Source organism: Anser anser (assembly GCF_964211835.1).
Source record: "Anser anser genome assembly, chromosome: 6".
NCBI lineage: Eukaryota > Metazoa > Chordata > Aves > Anseriformes > Anatidae > Anser > Anser anser.
Window position 1 is genome coordinate 8265048 of NC_139726.1, and position 15163 is coordinate 8280210.

Here is a 15163-nt window from a genome sequence, read left to right on the forward strand (position 1 = left end):
CCAAGTAGAAGGCATGGTGTGGCCAAATGATGTGTTACTGGGAGAGCTGACCACAGGTGCCCGTTGGACACAGGGCTGTTTGTGCCATTGCTGCTGGCTGATAGCGACGTGCTTTTTAAGTTTGCTGGCTGGTACCCATTTCGTTGTTTGGGCAGGCTGAACATTTGTTCACAAAACTCTTGTGGCAGTAAAATGAAGGGAAATGTGTCATGGCTTAAATATTTTTCCCTTCTCCAGAAGAAGCAAATGACACAGGGTGGTGATTCTGTAGTCCAGATTTCACTTGTGATTTAACTTCTGACAGAGCTGGAATAATCAGCTCCGAGTGCAGGTCTCCTTCCCTGTTCTGGTCCATGCCTCTGGCTTCCTCGTTTTGAGCAGCAGCTGGGCCATCCAGGACAGCTCGTTGCTTCCTGGGTATTGCAGATGCCTCTAATCTCGACATTTTTATCAGAAACTTAACTAAAGGGAAAAGACAGGCTGACCCGAAATAGGTGCACGTGGAATAAGTGTAAGGGGCGGCCTGTGTTTTGTCCCAGTGTTTCACTGTGGTTTGGAAAGCTGTCATCTGCTCGGATTCACAGTAAAATGCAGAGTGGCTGCGGCTCTTTTTCTCAGACCTTAGAGGGGTTTTAGTGTAAATGCATTTAGTGCTAGAGAATACAGCAGCAGTGAGTTTATAGGAGCCAAAAGTCACAGAATCAACAGAATGGCCTGCGTTGAAAGGGAGCCGCAAGGATCATTGACTCCAACTCCCGTATGTATGGCGTAGTGTAGAACAAGTGACACCAATACTGTTTAGGAAAGAGTCAAGTAATTAAACTTTTCCTGGTTTCATGAGCTGAAAGAAACACCAGTAAAGGTGTGTCATTTGAAAGACAGACCAGTGCAGAAGCAGCATTTTTCAGTTCTCCAAAAGTGAGAAGACACTGGTTTCATGGGCATTTAGTCTGTTTCAGGGTAAATCCTCTTAGCATATTTTTGAAGTTGTTCCATTTCTTTTATTTTAAACAAAAAAGCATTAACTGGAGCAGTGGCTGAAATTTTCTCCTTCCTGCTAGCTAACTGCCCTGACTACAAAGCTACAGGATCAGTGTTTTTACCCTGGTTCTTGTTTGCGTGACCAAGCCTGGGAGAAGGTTTGTGCTGCCACTCGGGCCTGCACCTCCCTCGTCCTGGGCTTCCCATCAGCCAAACTCAAGTTCTGTCCCCTTTGGAGGCTTGTGGGGTGTGATGGCACTAATGGTCTCAGTGGGGAGCTGCCGGCCCTTGTTCTGCTCCGGCCTGGGACCTCAGAGCCCCCTTATGTGGGTGCCGACCTGCCTGGGGCCTCTGCTCCTGCCTCCAGGCCCTGGGGTTCAGCCAGGCCTCAAGAACAGTGACAAGCAGCAAGGGTTGTCCTGGTGGAATAACAGCAGGTGACGCCTACCAAGCGTCCCCGTAAAACTAGGAGGAAGCCAGAGCGTAACGAAGACGTGAGGCTCAGGCTGTTTTAATTCAGGTTTGTGGCCAAAAGGAGGGCTGGAGGCGGGTGGTGGGCGGTTGGCCTTATCGCAGGGAGGCTGTGCTTAGAGCCTTGCTTATTAATGTAGTAATATTCCACCTCAGTATTTCACTGAGGCGGCTTTGGCTGACAGTTCTGAGGCAAAGTAGCGAGGGTTTCACACTTAGCCACGGGAGGGCACCTTCCCACAAGAAATCCAGCATCAGCACAGCCAGAAAAGCCTTTTAGCAGGGAGCCTGATGGAAAACGTTCAGGGAGAGGCGGGTGCCTTAGTGATGCCCAGGGGAGGAGGACTGGAGTGTTGCTGGGGCCAATAAACCAGCACCTCCCTGCAGGTGTGGGTGCCTGGACCCCTGCGAGATACTCAGGACAAATGGTGAGAAGTGACCCAAGGAGGCAGGGCCAGACCTGCACCCTCCACCATCGGCTTTGGTGTCCCTGTGCTGAGCCAGAGCTGAGTGTTGGGGATGCTCTGGGGAGGATTAGCATAGGGGAAGGTGCTGCACACAGTATGTAAAGCTGACTTAAGGTGTTGCCTATGAAGCTGTACTCCCATTGCAACTCAGCTCTGAATTAATTTGACCTGTCCTTGCATCTGGCCATGGGCAGGGCACAGGAGACAGCCCGGGGGTGCTGTGGGTGATGTTGAGGCTTTGCAGGACCTGACACACCCATGCACGGGGGTTGAGCCAGGCAGAGCGGAGGTGAGAGAGTTTTGATAGTTTTGTTGTAGCTGGGTGCTGTTGTTGCATTGTACTTGTCACCCACAAAGTGCAGATAATGGTAATATTACCCTAATGTGATGATACTTACTGCATGGATGTCACAGCAATTTTGTCAGTGTGGCTTGCCAGACATTTCTGAGCAAAATAGGCTTTTACCTGAGTGTTAGTTTATATATTAAAAAACAAAAACGTGTTTTTCAGAAGTTTACCATTATGGTGATGCTTCTGTCAGGAAGTTTCTCTGGTCCTGGATCATGTTCCCAGCCAGGGTCTGACCTCGTGCTCCCCCAGAGAAGCCTGCGCCCTGAACATTGCCCTCCCCTTGCTATAAAGGCAGCCACGAAGGCAGGCACTGCCCACATCTCACTCATGTCTCTTGTTTCCCACAGGACCCTGAAGTTGCCAAAAGAGAAATGGTAAGATATGGAGTGGGTGCAAAGATGTTGTGGGGACATGATGCTCGTCATGCTGGATCCCGAAATGCAGCCTGGCTGCTTCCCTGGGGATTGTGAGGGTCCCAGGGGTGTCTTTCAGGTCCTCGCTGCAGGGATGTGCTGCACGAGGAGGACAACCAAGCCTCCGAGTTGTGAAACTCAGGTAACAGGAGCTTCTGCAGGCACAAATGGTGCTGCCTAAATACTTGCATTTCTCGCCTGCTTCTCTTCTTCCCTTCTGTATGGGAAAAGGGTTCCTTGCCTATCATCTTTGCCTTGTGGAGCCATACAGGTCAAAATTAATGATTAAACAGCAGGAGATAATGCTTCACAACATGTGGGGTTAATGTCTTATTTTGTAGCACTTTATAAATGCCTTTGTTTCCCCTAGATAGCAGAGAGATCTAAAGACTTTCTCAAGATAGTGGTTGTCCAAGACCACACACCTGTCCTGCAGATCAAACAGCACCTTCAGGTCTTTTGGGAGGAAAGGCGATGTGTAAAAATACTGCACTGATTACAAAAAATAAAGCATTAGATTTTTTTGTTTTTGCTTTGTCCCTGTAGCAGTGGATTTGTTTTTGGCTATATGCTAAATAAATACATATATAAAAAACCCAGAGCCTTTTCAGTATGATCTTGTTGACCTTTTTTGGGCCCATTTTACTTAGTCATTCAATATAGAGGTTAGGTAGTGACGCTGCAGATCTTCAGCGGTCCCAACACATTTACATTTTTCCAATAATAACAGCACATTTACCTGTGTTTCAGCAAAATTGGTGGTAATTTTTACATCTTGTGCTGCATCACAGCTGGGTTTTGGACTTTTACAAAGAATCCACAGGGAAGACCCGTCCAAGGGGAATGCAACATTGGCACTAATACAGTGTATGTTCTTACGTTATTGCTTTAGAGGGGAATGCTTCTAACTGAAAAGCAAGGGAATAGTGCTGGTGTCGTGTGGGCTGGGGGCAGCAGCTGCCAACAGGGCCAGTGGGAGCAGAGGGAACCAGCTGCAGTTGTTTCATGTGGCTGGAAAATACTATGAGTAGATAGAAATGTAAATTGCTGCTTGAGATCACTGTGCAATAACTGGTCAAAGAGCCACACGTCTTGAAATCTACATTTTCCCTTCTATGTCTGTAAGATGTCTATTGATGCATCTTCTCTCTGCTCCTATCTCGTATCAGCTATTTTATCTGCGAAGCCTGATGTTGGATATGGATGCTGATACCGTGGGGTCAGTTCTGTAGGTTGTTCTTCTCCGCGTGTCCACTCTGCAGTGCTGCTCGGGGAAGACCACAGAGGTTTAGGGATGAGATGTGCAGTGGCAAAGCTTCCTCATCACTCCCTTGGCTCGCCTGAGCTTTGAGTACAATTTTCTCTTAAACCAAGCCTGCAGACAGCTGGGTGTAATTCAGCCTGCAGCTTGTACTGCTGTAATTCAAAGAGATCAATGTATAAAGTAGGAACCTATAACTAACCTATACCAGCTGCTGGCTTCCTGAGCAGGGGCTCACAAATACAAGTGGCCTGAAACAAATCCCAGGATAACTCTGTGCCACAGGGTAATGTCATGTGCCTTCTGTCCTCAGGTGTCTAATATAGCTAATGAGCAACTAACCTAACTGCATAGTTTGGCAGGAGTCTTTACCTGTTGAATATTTAACAGACTTAACAGATTTCTTGTTCCTACGTGTGTAATTTTCTCTCATCCCCAAAGGAAAGCTATATAATGTTCATCATATTTGTTTTTAGAGTTGCAATGTGCCAAAAGTGCACCTCAAACTTCCTAAACTTCAGGAGATGATGTCCTGCTGCACCTCTGGTGGGGCTGCGAATGCAGGCCAGGTGGTTTTGCAAAGCAGGACCTTCACCCAGGCTTCCCCTGACACTGCACACAGCATTGGTTAGCTATAGCACACTGGCATCACTAAATCAGCCCGAATAACCCTTGGACAACTTTTGAGATATTTAGGGTTTTATTTTTTTTTTAAGGGTTGTATTTTTAAATAAAGGATGATTGAAAAATACTTTTCCAACGTGGTCTTGAAGAGACGTGTGCTTTTTTTCAAGAGCTTTAAGAAATACTATATTTAAATAGAATGGTCACATGCTTAATTATTCAGCCTACTTTATAGGCAAGTAATTCACTATTTCAGATTCCAGTTTGAGAGGAAGAAATAAATTCTGGTGGCTCTTGGAAATAAATGAGCCCGTGTGCGTCCGTGTCTGCAGAAGGAGGGAAGGGAGTGATGTGGGTGTGAAGGGCAGAGAGCGCTTGCTTGCTGAACGAGGAGGGGTGCTGCTCATGTTCATTAATCACGCTGATTGCAGCAGCCAAATATTTGATTAAAAGGATGCATAAAAATAGCCACTGAAGCAAATAAGCTTGTGGGGTCTTTTCTGCAGTGCCAGGGCAGGGAGTAACCCTGGAATTGAAAACTCCCTTAAGTGCCCACCTAAGGGACCTGTGAAAATTAAACAGCCACAGCTGTGCTTGGGCAAAGGGGATGCTGCCCGTTGCCTGGGGGTGCTGCCTGTGAAATGCCTCCTTCAAAATACACCAGGGAAATTGCTGCCTTGAAAAAACATGCAAGCAAAAAAGCTTTGAAGATTTGGTGGCAGAAATGGGGGAAATCAGGGCTCTAAATGTTCTTTTAAAGCTCCATTTTCATTACTACTGCTAGAGGTAGCTTAAAAAAAAGGGCCATGTCCAATGTTTTTTGCAGATAGGAAATGTAACAAAAATCCAAACAGACATTTAACAGCAAGGAAAATTGCTATTTCTTGTGAAGAAAAGCATACTGTCTCGCTATGGACAGAAACGAGTAATTGCCTAAAAGCTGGCATTTCTGTAAGGATTGTCACACTGAAGCTACCCCAAAACTGCAGATAAAGGGAAGCACGAACGTTCCCATTCTACCTCCACAGAAGTGTGAGCCTGCTAGGGGTGATGTTCTTTGTGCTCTGTGCCTGTGCCCAGGTGTGTGGTGCTCCGGCCCTGTGCCTGGAAGCTGCAGGGTCCCACAGACAAAGCGTCCTTGTGGCTGGGCAGGTTTCTGTGTTCATTGGGGTGACTGTCTCTTCTGCCCTCCTGCCACATGCTGCTGTCAAATTTGCTTGAGTCTCTGCTCTGGATGCTCCCAGTTTTCAAAATCCTTCAGCGTGCAGCTCCTTTGTCTCCTGTGTGGCCCCTCCAAGCCTGTTCTTGCTGGTCCTCAACAACTTTGCATCCCTCTGGTTTTGGTGCTGCCCCACCACGTTCCTGCAGCTGCCCCAGGGAACGGTCAGGAATTGGTGGCACCAACCAGTTTCTGCTTGTACTCACTTCATTTGTTGTCCATTCTTCTTGGATTTCTTCTGTATTATCATTTTCCAAGCTTTACTTTCTATCTGAATAAAAATGCCACATTTTTGGATTATATTTCCTGCATATACAAGCTAGACTTTTCTCAGGCTCGTTTAGCTGATATCCATCTAACTTCATTATCCTCTCTGGACCTAGCCTCTGAATTAGTCTCTTCTACAAATGCCATGAATCTGCCACTACCTCCCTTAGCCACATCATGAGGGAGTGTGTTAAATAACTCTGGTCCTAAGCAGTCCCTTTGGCACGCTGCTAACGCTTTAGCCAGTGCTGTTGTGCTAAATAAGAGGCAATGAAGCCAGGGCCATCTCACCCTCCGAGGTAGCATGGCAAGTGCTGGCATGTGATGGGAGCTGCACTCCTTTCTTTTTGGGGCCGGGGAGAGGAGGCAGCTCATCGATGTGGCTCATCCTGCAAATCCTTCTCCTTTTCTTAAGCAGGTGACATGGCTTGCACCTGTTAATTGTCTGCATTTCACATGCAGTTGAGCTAGAAGAGAAACCTTGAGTGTAAACAAGAATCATAATAAAATAATAATTCAGCAGGGAATACAAATCACGGGAGTGCGGGTAAAATGCAAAGCCTTTTTGCTAGATGGACTGCAGAGCCTCAGCGTATCCTGGAGAATTTCATAAATCTAATGAAGCTTTCACACCTTGGGGGACAGGGCTGGAGCTGCTGGGCTGCCTATCCATCTCAGGATCAATAGCGCAGTTAAGTAAAAATCACCTGCAAATAAAGAACACGGAGCTGGGAGTGCAGCTCATCTCTCATGGAGGAAACAGAATAATAATCAAAAAGCCTGAGCCAGCGATTTTCAAACCCAGGGCTGCATCTGTGATGGTGTTTTTTTCTGTGGGATGCCCCAGCAGTATATCAGCAAAGCAGCAGCAAGCATCGCACATGTAGGAGGACCTGCTACAGAAGTGTGAAGAACACGAGTGTGGGGAGGTGTGTGAGACAGAAAAGCTGTTTGTGACCCCTCCACACGGCTTGGCTTTGGGGGCTGTGGCTTCAAGGCGCTCAACAGAAGGCAAGATGTTGACCGAGACACCAAGCCTGGTGGAGCTGGCTTGTAGGGGCTACGCATGACCCTTGACAGGAGATGTCCACAGGCGCTGGCAATACATCTGGGATGTGCAAACTTTCAGCTCTCACTGAGGTAGGACCCGTTCTTCCCACCCAAATACAAAAAAAAACCAACCTCAGATTAATCACCCAGTGACTGAGGTAGTTTACGGCACAAATTTCTGTGTTTCCCTGTGACTGTGGGATTGCTTTTCTCCCTCACACCGCGCAGCTTGGCCCTGGCAGTGGGTGAGCACTGACATAATGGAGTGGGAAGGGGCCTACTTTTGGAGAGCAAATTACATTTTTGCTTTTGCCTTTGCAGGGACGGGAGAGCTGTAAATTTATTCGTCTCTTAGAGGTCATTGCCCGGCAGTGCTGTGCCTTTCACTGAAAGGAAAAAATCAACATTATATTCCAGAGGGTAGAAGGCAAGGGAGCTGATGGTGGTTAAACATGTCATGTATCTTGGGTTATCTAGCTGGCACGGGCCTGCGTGAGGCCCAGGAGTGCAATCAGAAGGGCCTGGTGAGGGGGGAATCAGCAGAAAAAGGGACAGGAAAAGAGGTCCTGGGTGGGACATGACACAGCAGGACACAAAAACCTCAGAAATGCCAGACAGTGCCCAGAGCACACACAAATTGGAGCAAAACAAAGAGTGAAGCGATTGAGGCTCCACCACACTGTGTTGGGGTCACGGCGAGATTTGTTTTTGTGCTTACTGAGGTAGTTGCAATTTCTGGTTTAAGTTTGTGCACAAAATCAATAGCTCCACAAGTGAAAACCTGCCAGCCTGTCTACAGGATTTATTTGACACACCGGGAGTTTGAAGCTGGTGTGAGTTTGAGGCGTGGGGAGCACTGTCCTCATCCTGGCACCACAGCCATGTAGGCCGCAGCGGTGGCGAGCTCCTGGGGGACTTCTGGGCTTGGAGACTTTCTCTTCCCTAAGGAACTCTGGATTTCTACATCTAATATCTCTGCTTTGTTATATTACTTGTTATAGAGGTCATGACTTAGAGACCTGAAATCACTTTTAAGACATTTGAATACACCAAAAGGTGAGCTAGTCCCCCAGATGACACTGCGCTGGACATGGTCCGTCAGGAACACTGCAGCTCTTGGGCTCACCCAGAAAGCTGCCAGGGCTGGAATTGGCTCTTGTGAGAGCTACCCAGAAGTGGAGAGATCCTTTTTGTCCTTCAGGGTTAAGTAACACAAGCTAAAGAGGTTGGAGGAAGGAACAAAAGTTCCTTTGCTCTTGCCAAAACAGGTGGAAGAACAAACAAAGCGAATAACTGTATAGTTACCTTTACGATCTTTCTTTACAAAGGAAATGGGAGTTTCATTTCTTCCCTAATTAATACTTTTGACTAAATTTCTCATGTACATAAAATGTTGGACAGTATGTCTTAGAGGAACGTTTGGCAGATGGTTTCCTTGCTCCTCTGAGCAGCTGATGTGTGACCACAGGTGACCGGTCACTCGAACACCATGGCTTTGGTTCTGTTTGCTAACTGCCAAACCTGTCCTTTACGCATCGCATCCACCTGGAACTCACTGCTCTGCAGTGAAGGATGGGAAATTAAATGTATCATTGATACAGGCTCAAATTTCATGGGCCATCAGTAGCCCTTGGTGCGTAGGGCTGCATGTCTGAGGTTGTCAGTGAAGGGGCTGCTCACTGCAGGGAACAGGGATCAGCCATCCCTCCTTCTGCCAGGGGCTGTCTCCAGGCAGGATTTTATCTTAAGACACAAAGAATTTAATGTAACTTTTTCTCCCTCTTTTTTTTTCTTTTTTTTTTTTCTTTTCCTTTTGCTTCGGTTCCCAGTCTGGCACCAAAGCTGGAACATCTACTGCTGGTAGATGTATGACATCTACAGGGACAGCTTGTAGAAGACTAATGACCGAAAAGCACAAGATCTGCTGGTAACTGCTTAATAACACAGTGTTTTAAAGTGCTTCTCTGACACTTCCATTTTTTATTTACAGAATGTGAAATACATGCAAATATAGCATCTTCGGGATGGCATGCTGAGCCCTGGGGCACTCGCAGATCCCAGCTATAAATCTGGAATAAGGCAATGCATACTGGCTCTGATATTGCTATTGTTGTAATAAACTTTTCACCCTTTCCCTCATTCAAGATAATGCAGATTTCTACTGCCCAGTCTGGTACAGCCACATCTAAACCATCAGGTCAGCACTGAGCTGCTTTTTTCCCCTTAAAACCAATGGAAATTGGGGTCCAAGTTCTCAGAGGTACATCACTCCCTAACCCCAACTGCTGTTAGTACTTATATCAGCACCAAAACCTTGTCAGAAAAATAAATTAAAATATTGAAAAATGTAAGATCTGGGGAAAACAGAAGGAGAAATGTAATCAGTAGGATGATCATACAGTCAAGTCAGGAGGATAATGTAGAATAACAGGACTGACAGAAATAGCAAGTGCCTGGATATACAAAATAAATGATGAGAAATAAAGTTATAGGATAGTATGAGAGGAGATGTGTAGGAGAGTGTAAGATATGATGAAATCCTACACAGCAAGCTTAAAGAGACAATAACATGTAGGATGGTGTAGACATGATAGAGAGGAGTGATGGAGGAAGATTTAAAGTGAGGGTTTCTGGGGCTGCAGAAATAATGAAGACAGATACTGTAGCTGACAGAATGAGATAGAAAAAGGATATCATGCAGAATTATACAGAAAATGGCATATTATTCTGTGCTCTCCCAAATATGAAACAGACTTAAACTTCTTATTTGATCATCTCTAGAACTTGGAAAAGTTGTGTCTGCTGTCTGCTGAAACAAAGTCCTGAATGCCCCAGGAAGTGACAGGAGCGCTCGACACCACTGCCTGTGGGGTGGGCTGGCCTGGGAGCAGATACAAGTGATGGTGGTCTCTGTGTGGTCTGCGGTGGCATTTTTAGTAACGCCTATTCTGCATCCAGCTTTTTCTCCGAGCTTTCTATTGGTCTTTTTGTATTGGTCTAAGCTAAGGATTGGTCTTTCTTATTTGAAAAAGTGAGCTGGGAAGTGATGCATGAAGAGAAATCTTTGCTCAAGGAAGATCTTGAACTGGAAGCACATATCTCAGTTAAGCCCCCTTTTCCTCATTATTTGCCTCTTTCCCAGCTCTGCACCAACCGATGGCAGCGCTGGTGATCAGCAAAAGCTAGTGAAAGCTTTCAGCTCTCCCTCACTCAGACATACCCTCGTACGGATATCTCTGCATAGAAGCAGGACATATGTGCCATTTTTCTGTATGAAACTAATGGATATCAGGAAAGTTAGCAATGAAATTCAGTTTGAGTTTAAATAGCCAGGAAAACAAAACACACCAATTCAATATGTACATCTTAAATGGTGAAAATGATTCCAGCTAAAAAAACACTGCAAGAGACAGAATAATTTCGGGAATCCAATTAAATAATATGTCAAAAATTAATAGCAATAAAATATATAGCACATCATAGCTCTTGCTGTTTTCCTTTAGAAATGAGCAAACTGCCAATAATGTTTCAGAGAAAAGGAGGTTGTGTCTTTGAAGGGATTACTGCCCACGTCTCACAGGGTGCCTTGGATCATCAGAGAGTATTTCTTTTTAGAATAAAGTGTTCAGACGTGTCACTTGGCAGTGAGACCCACTGCTGAAATCCTAAAAGAAAAGGCTTGTAGGCAGTAACCAGACTGGGCCTTAACTGGCCCAGCTGCAAGGCCTTGCCTGGGAGCACTGACAGGCAAAGCCATCACTTGGATCTGTGAGTTGTGTCCCAGCGTGACTCTTGAATGATGCCAAGGTACAAAATGCGCATTTTTTGTAAAGCGAGCAGTGTGCCCGAGCCACCCTGGGGCCTTTGCTTCGCTGTGCTCCAGGCCCTGTGGCTGTGTGGCTGGGGAGAAGAGGGGACCTTATTCACCCTGCCCAGGGGCACAGGGACCATGGGGCTGCGGTTGGAGGTGTGGTGCAGAGCAATTCAGAGCACCTCAGCTGGTTCCAGCTTGGAAGTGCTCACCTGTGAAGGAACCTAAAGGAAGCTCAAGAACAAACGAGTAATAGCGTACTGAAATACAAAACACAACTGAGACAATATCACCTAGAGCCCACCCAAAATGTTCAGTTAGGGTGGAAGAAAATGTCTGTCCCAAGGGCAGCGCAATGGGACTGCCAGTGAGGAAGCTGCTGTGCCCAAGCAGGTCTGTGCCTACCAGAAATACCAGAGAGCTGGGCTTTGCTCATCCTCCCCTCTTGCAGACAAAACTAGAAAAAATATCCTCCTGGTTAACTCCACTTACAAGCATGGACATAGCTCCTGCTGCCCAGCTGCTCCTAGTAAATTTTCCACCGAGGTAACTTGTTTCTGTGTCTGATTCCCTATTTAAAGTCCAATATTTTGTGCTTACTTGCATTTCTCTAAATCTCAGTGTGCTGCAGGAAAGGAATCATTCTAGTGATCTATAACTGAGGTCTATGGAGTGAATTAAATGTGCTCTGTATCGGTTGGCATTATTGCTGAAAGAAAAAAGCAGAAAACCACAAAGAGGGTAAAGAATGATCAGGTAGTATTTTAAACAATTAACATTCTAAAGGGTTTTAAAATGGAAGAGAATTTCAGTTAAAAAAAAAAGAAGAAAATGAGAATACAACCCCTCCTAAAAACAATTATGTGAATCAGCAGCACAGGCTCAAATCTGTTTCATGTTACTTTGAATTTTCTAGTAACTTTTAAAATCCTGAGTATCAATCCAATCATTGCATCCAAAGGGGAGCCACAGATTGCCACCGGGAGCACAGTGGCACCACGCAGGGGATGTGGCCGAGCTGCTGCTGGTCCCAAATCCAGGCTGAGGCTGGGGCAGCCCCACGAGGCACTGGGATACTCGGCTCTGCCAGACGGGGCCGGGTCAGGGTTTGTGCTCGAGGCCACATGAGATTAAAAACACAATGCATCTACAGAGCCAGGGGACATGTAGAGTTAGGCAGTAGCAGAGCAGGATTTTACGAAGTCACAGAACTAGATATAAGTGTCTGAAGCCCACTGAAGTCCCACCTGAAGCACCAGAGGTTTTGCATTTGACCCCTTGGCACTTTGGTGACACAGGTGGCCCACGGCACTTATGTGCTCAGGCTGAGCAGGGACACACAGGCTGGCAAGCTGGAGCCCTCAGGCTACTGTAATGTAGAGCAGTGGTATTTTATTTTATTTTATTTTATTTTATTTTATTTTATTTTATTTTATTTTATTTTATTTTATTTTATTTTATTTTATTTATTTTATTTTTCTGGTAAGCCACTAATAAATTAAATTTCTTCTTTAAAAACATATGAACCTCATCTCCTTGCTATTCATGCATAAATGATTCACGGCTAATGGAAAAAAAAACCTAACAATTTTATATATAAAAAACATTAATTGCTAATTGCCCCATTTCTAATATGCACTGGGCATGGGAACACACAAAGCCCTGAGAGACCCAGTGAGCCCCTGTGAGACGGCGCAGCCCCGGTGGGGTTGGGGAGCAGCAGCTGGAGCAGCTTTGGGGTACAAGAGCACATTTGAGTCACCGCAGCTAAATCTAACAGGTCTCAGGAACCAGAGCCCGTATTTTGCTGCTTGGTACATCAAAGCAAACCCAAGCAGCCTGCTGGGCTGCGTGTAGGAGAAACACGGTGTGTTAAACCATGCTGGAAGAGGAGGGAGAGGACTTGGGGCTTTGACTGCTTGCTCCCCCTGGCCTGAGCCCCAATGGGTTTGCAAGATGCATTTGGGGTCCCTGCAATGTGGCTGCACCTCTACGGACCCGTATCCCCCTCACTACAGCACTCTTCCCCCATCCCTGGGATTTTGGCCGGATTTAGCTCCAAGTTTTGACCTGGTTAGCTCCAAATAAACGTGCTGCCCCAAAACACAGAAGGCAGCCGGGGCTACGGTGTGCCCCCCAGGCTTCCTGCCAGGGCTTCGCTTAGTGCCACTTTTTGCTCTCTGCGGCTCCGGATGAGCATTTCTTGTAACCGTTGCTCTTCTGGGAGCAAAGAGAGCTAATTTCTGTAGCTGCAAAATGAAAAATACGTTCCAAACTTGAGAAGGCAGCAGTGTAATGGCTGCACCTCTCACGCTGACAGGATGACCTAGAGGTGGAGTCATTTGAATTAAAAATCAATTCCGGTAAGTACCAGACAGAAGAAGAGTCCTCGTCCGGGAAAAAGAATAAAACCAGAAAGAGCTTTAGAAGTTCCCAAACTGTTCACAAAATATATCTCATCACAAAGAATAAAACTGTCCAGGCTTTTAGCGCAAAGTGATAGGGAAAAGGAGAAATCAGCATGTGGCCACCCACATTTTAGCCGTGGCTGTCGGGCCGGCTGTGCCACGCACCCAGCACCCAGGCAGGTGTGTTTCCTCCAGCCCCAACGCTGCTGCTCCCGGCAGCTTTGGTTTTTGTTAGCAAATAAAACTAAAATTACAGATGTGTGGTTGGAGGGGGAGGAAAGAAGACAGCTTGGCATTTGGTGGTGGCTTCTCTGATACCAAGCTTACCTCCAAAAAACAAAATCTAAACCAACTCCCTTAAAGTATTAACTGTCTCCCTCCCAGAGCACAGAAGGTCAGGCGAGGCTTCTCTATTATCTTTAGCTATAAAAATCTAAATATTAACTTGTGCTTTGCATAGTGCTGACCCCTCTGGGCCACGCAGGAGGTTATGCATGGCCAGGAACCAATTCCTGTCTGCCCGCGTGCCTCTCTGCCAGCCGCCCAGCTCCGCGCACACGCCGTCCCCTATCTGCCAAATTACAAGCTACAGTAAGTGCCTGAGGAACGGCTGCCCTGACTTAAGATGTGAGAAACAAGGAGCTGTGGAGAGCTTCTGACAGAGGCTGTTTCCCAGATGATTTCAGTGATGGAAAGATGCTGTCCTGTTATTTCCCTGAGGAAGCCCGGCAAGCTCTGCCTGGTGCTCCCATTTACAGAAGCTACCTTGTGATCAGCATGGAAATAGTATCTTTCTGGCACTTGTTTTATTTTTATTATTTATTTTGGCTCTGCTTTCTAATTCCGCAGCTGCAGATCCCATGAAATGTATATGCTAAAATGCATTACTTGCTCCTGATGCAAGGCATGCATAAAGGTGAATCCTGGAGGGATTTCACAAGGCCCAGAGAAAATAAAAACAGATCTTTCATTATAATCCCATTCTCCCTAATTTCCCCAGAGATGATCAAAATGCTATTGAAATACAAATATGAACCCCAGTGGGATAGTGTCCACAACCCTGGAGATGTTTTCTCTTCTAAATATCTGGAGTCCAGAAGGTCGGGTTGGTAGCCAGGGCCATCACCCCGTCTGCACAACCCGGGGCTCCAGGTGCAGCAAGGGGGATTGCACGAGGCGGTGGGAGAGGTGTCAGAGGCACAGAGCAGCACCTGTGCTGCCACCCCTCATCCTTCGGCTCCCCAGTGCCCCTCTTGTGTTGTAAATTGCAATTTTAGCTAGGCTATTAAGATTAATTAAGGAGCTATCTCTGAGCTTTTTATCTGGAACAAGGTGGACGCTCTAACAGTACTGGAAAGCAAAAAAGATAGTGCACCTGGGGAAGTATGGTAATGGAAAAATATGACACCTACTGTAGATTAAAAAAAAAGGAAACCTGTAAAATGTTAAACAGCTGAAGCTGGTCGCAGCTGCACACATGCTCATCTCAGATCTCCTCATTAGCAACGTGATATTGGTGTACGGCAATGGGAGCTCAGACTGCACCAAAGACACTTCAGCAAGAAACCTGTGTGGCGCGCCTTGTTTGTTTTATTTATCATGCTGCCTGCAGAGGTAGTACACCAACAGATGCAGAGGAGTGTAAATCCCCTTGTAATACGCACGCACCCATCGGTCTTGTGAGATGGCTGGAGTGGATCCAGAGGGGTGCAGGGGCCCGGCTGGCCGCACTCTGTGGGGTCAGGGACAAGCCCAGGCAGTCCCTCGGCTGTCACGGGAGGGATGGGTCACAGCCGCATGAAATCAGACGTGGGTAAAGGCAGATGTCACAAAATATTA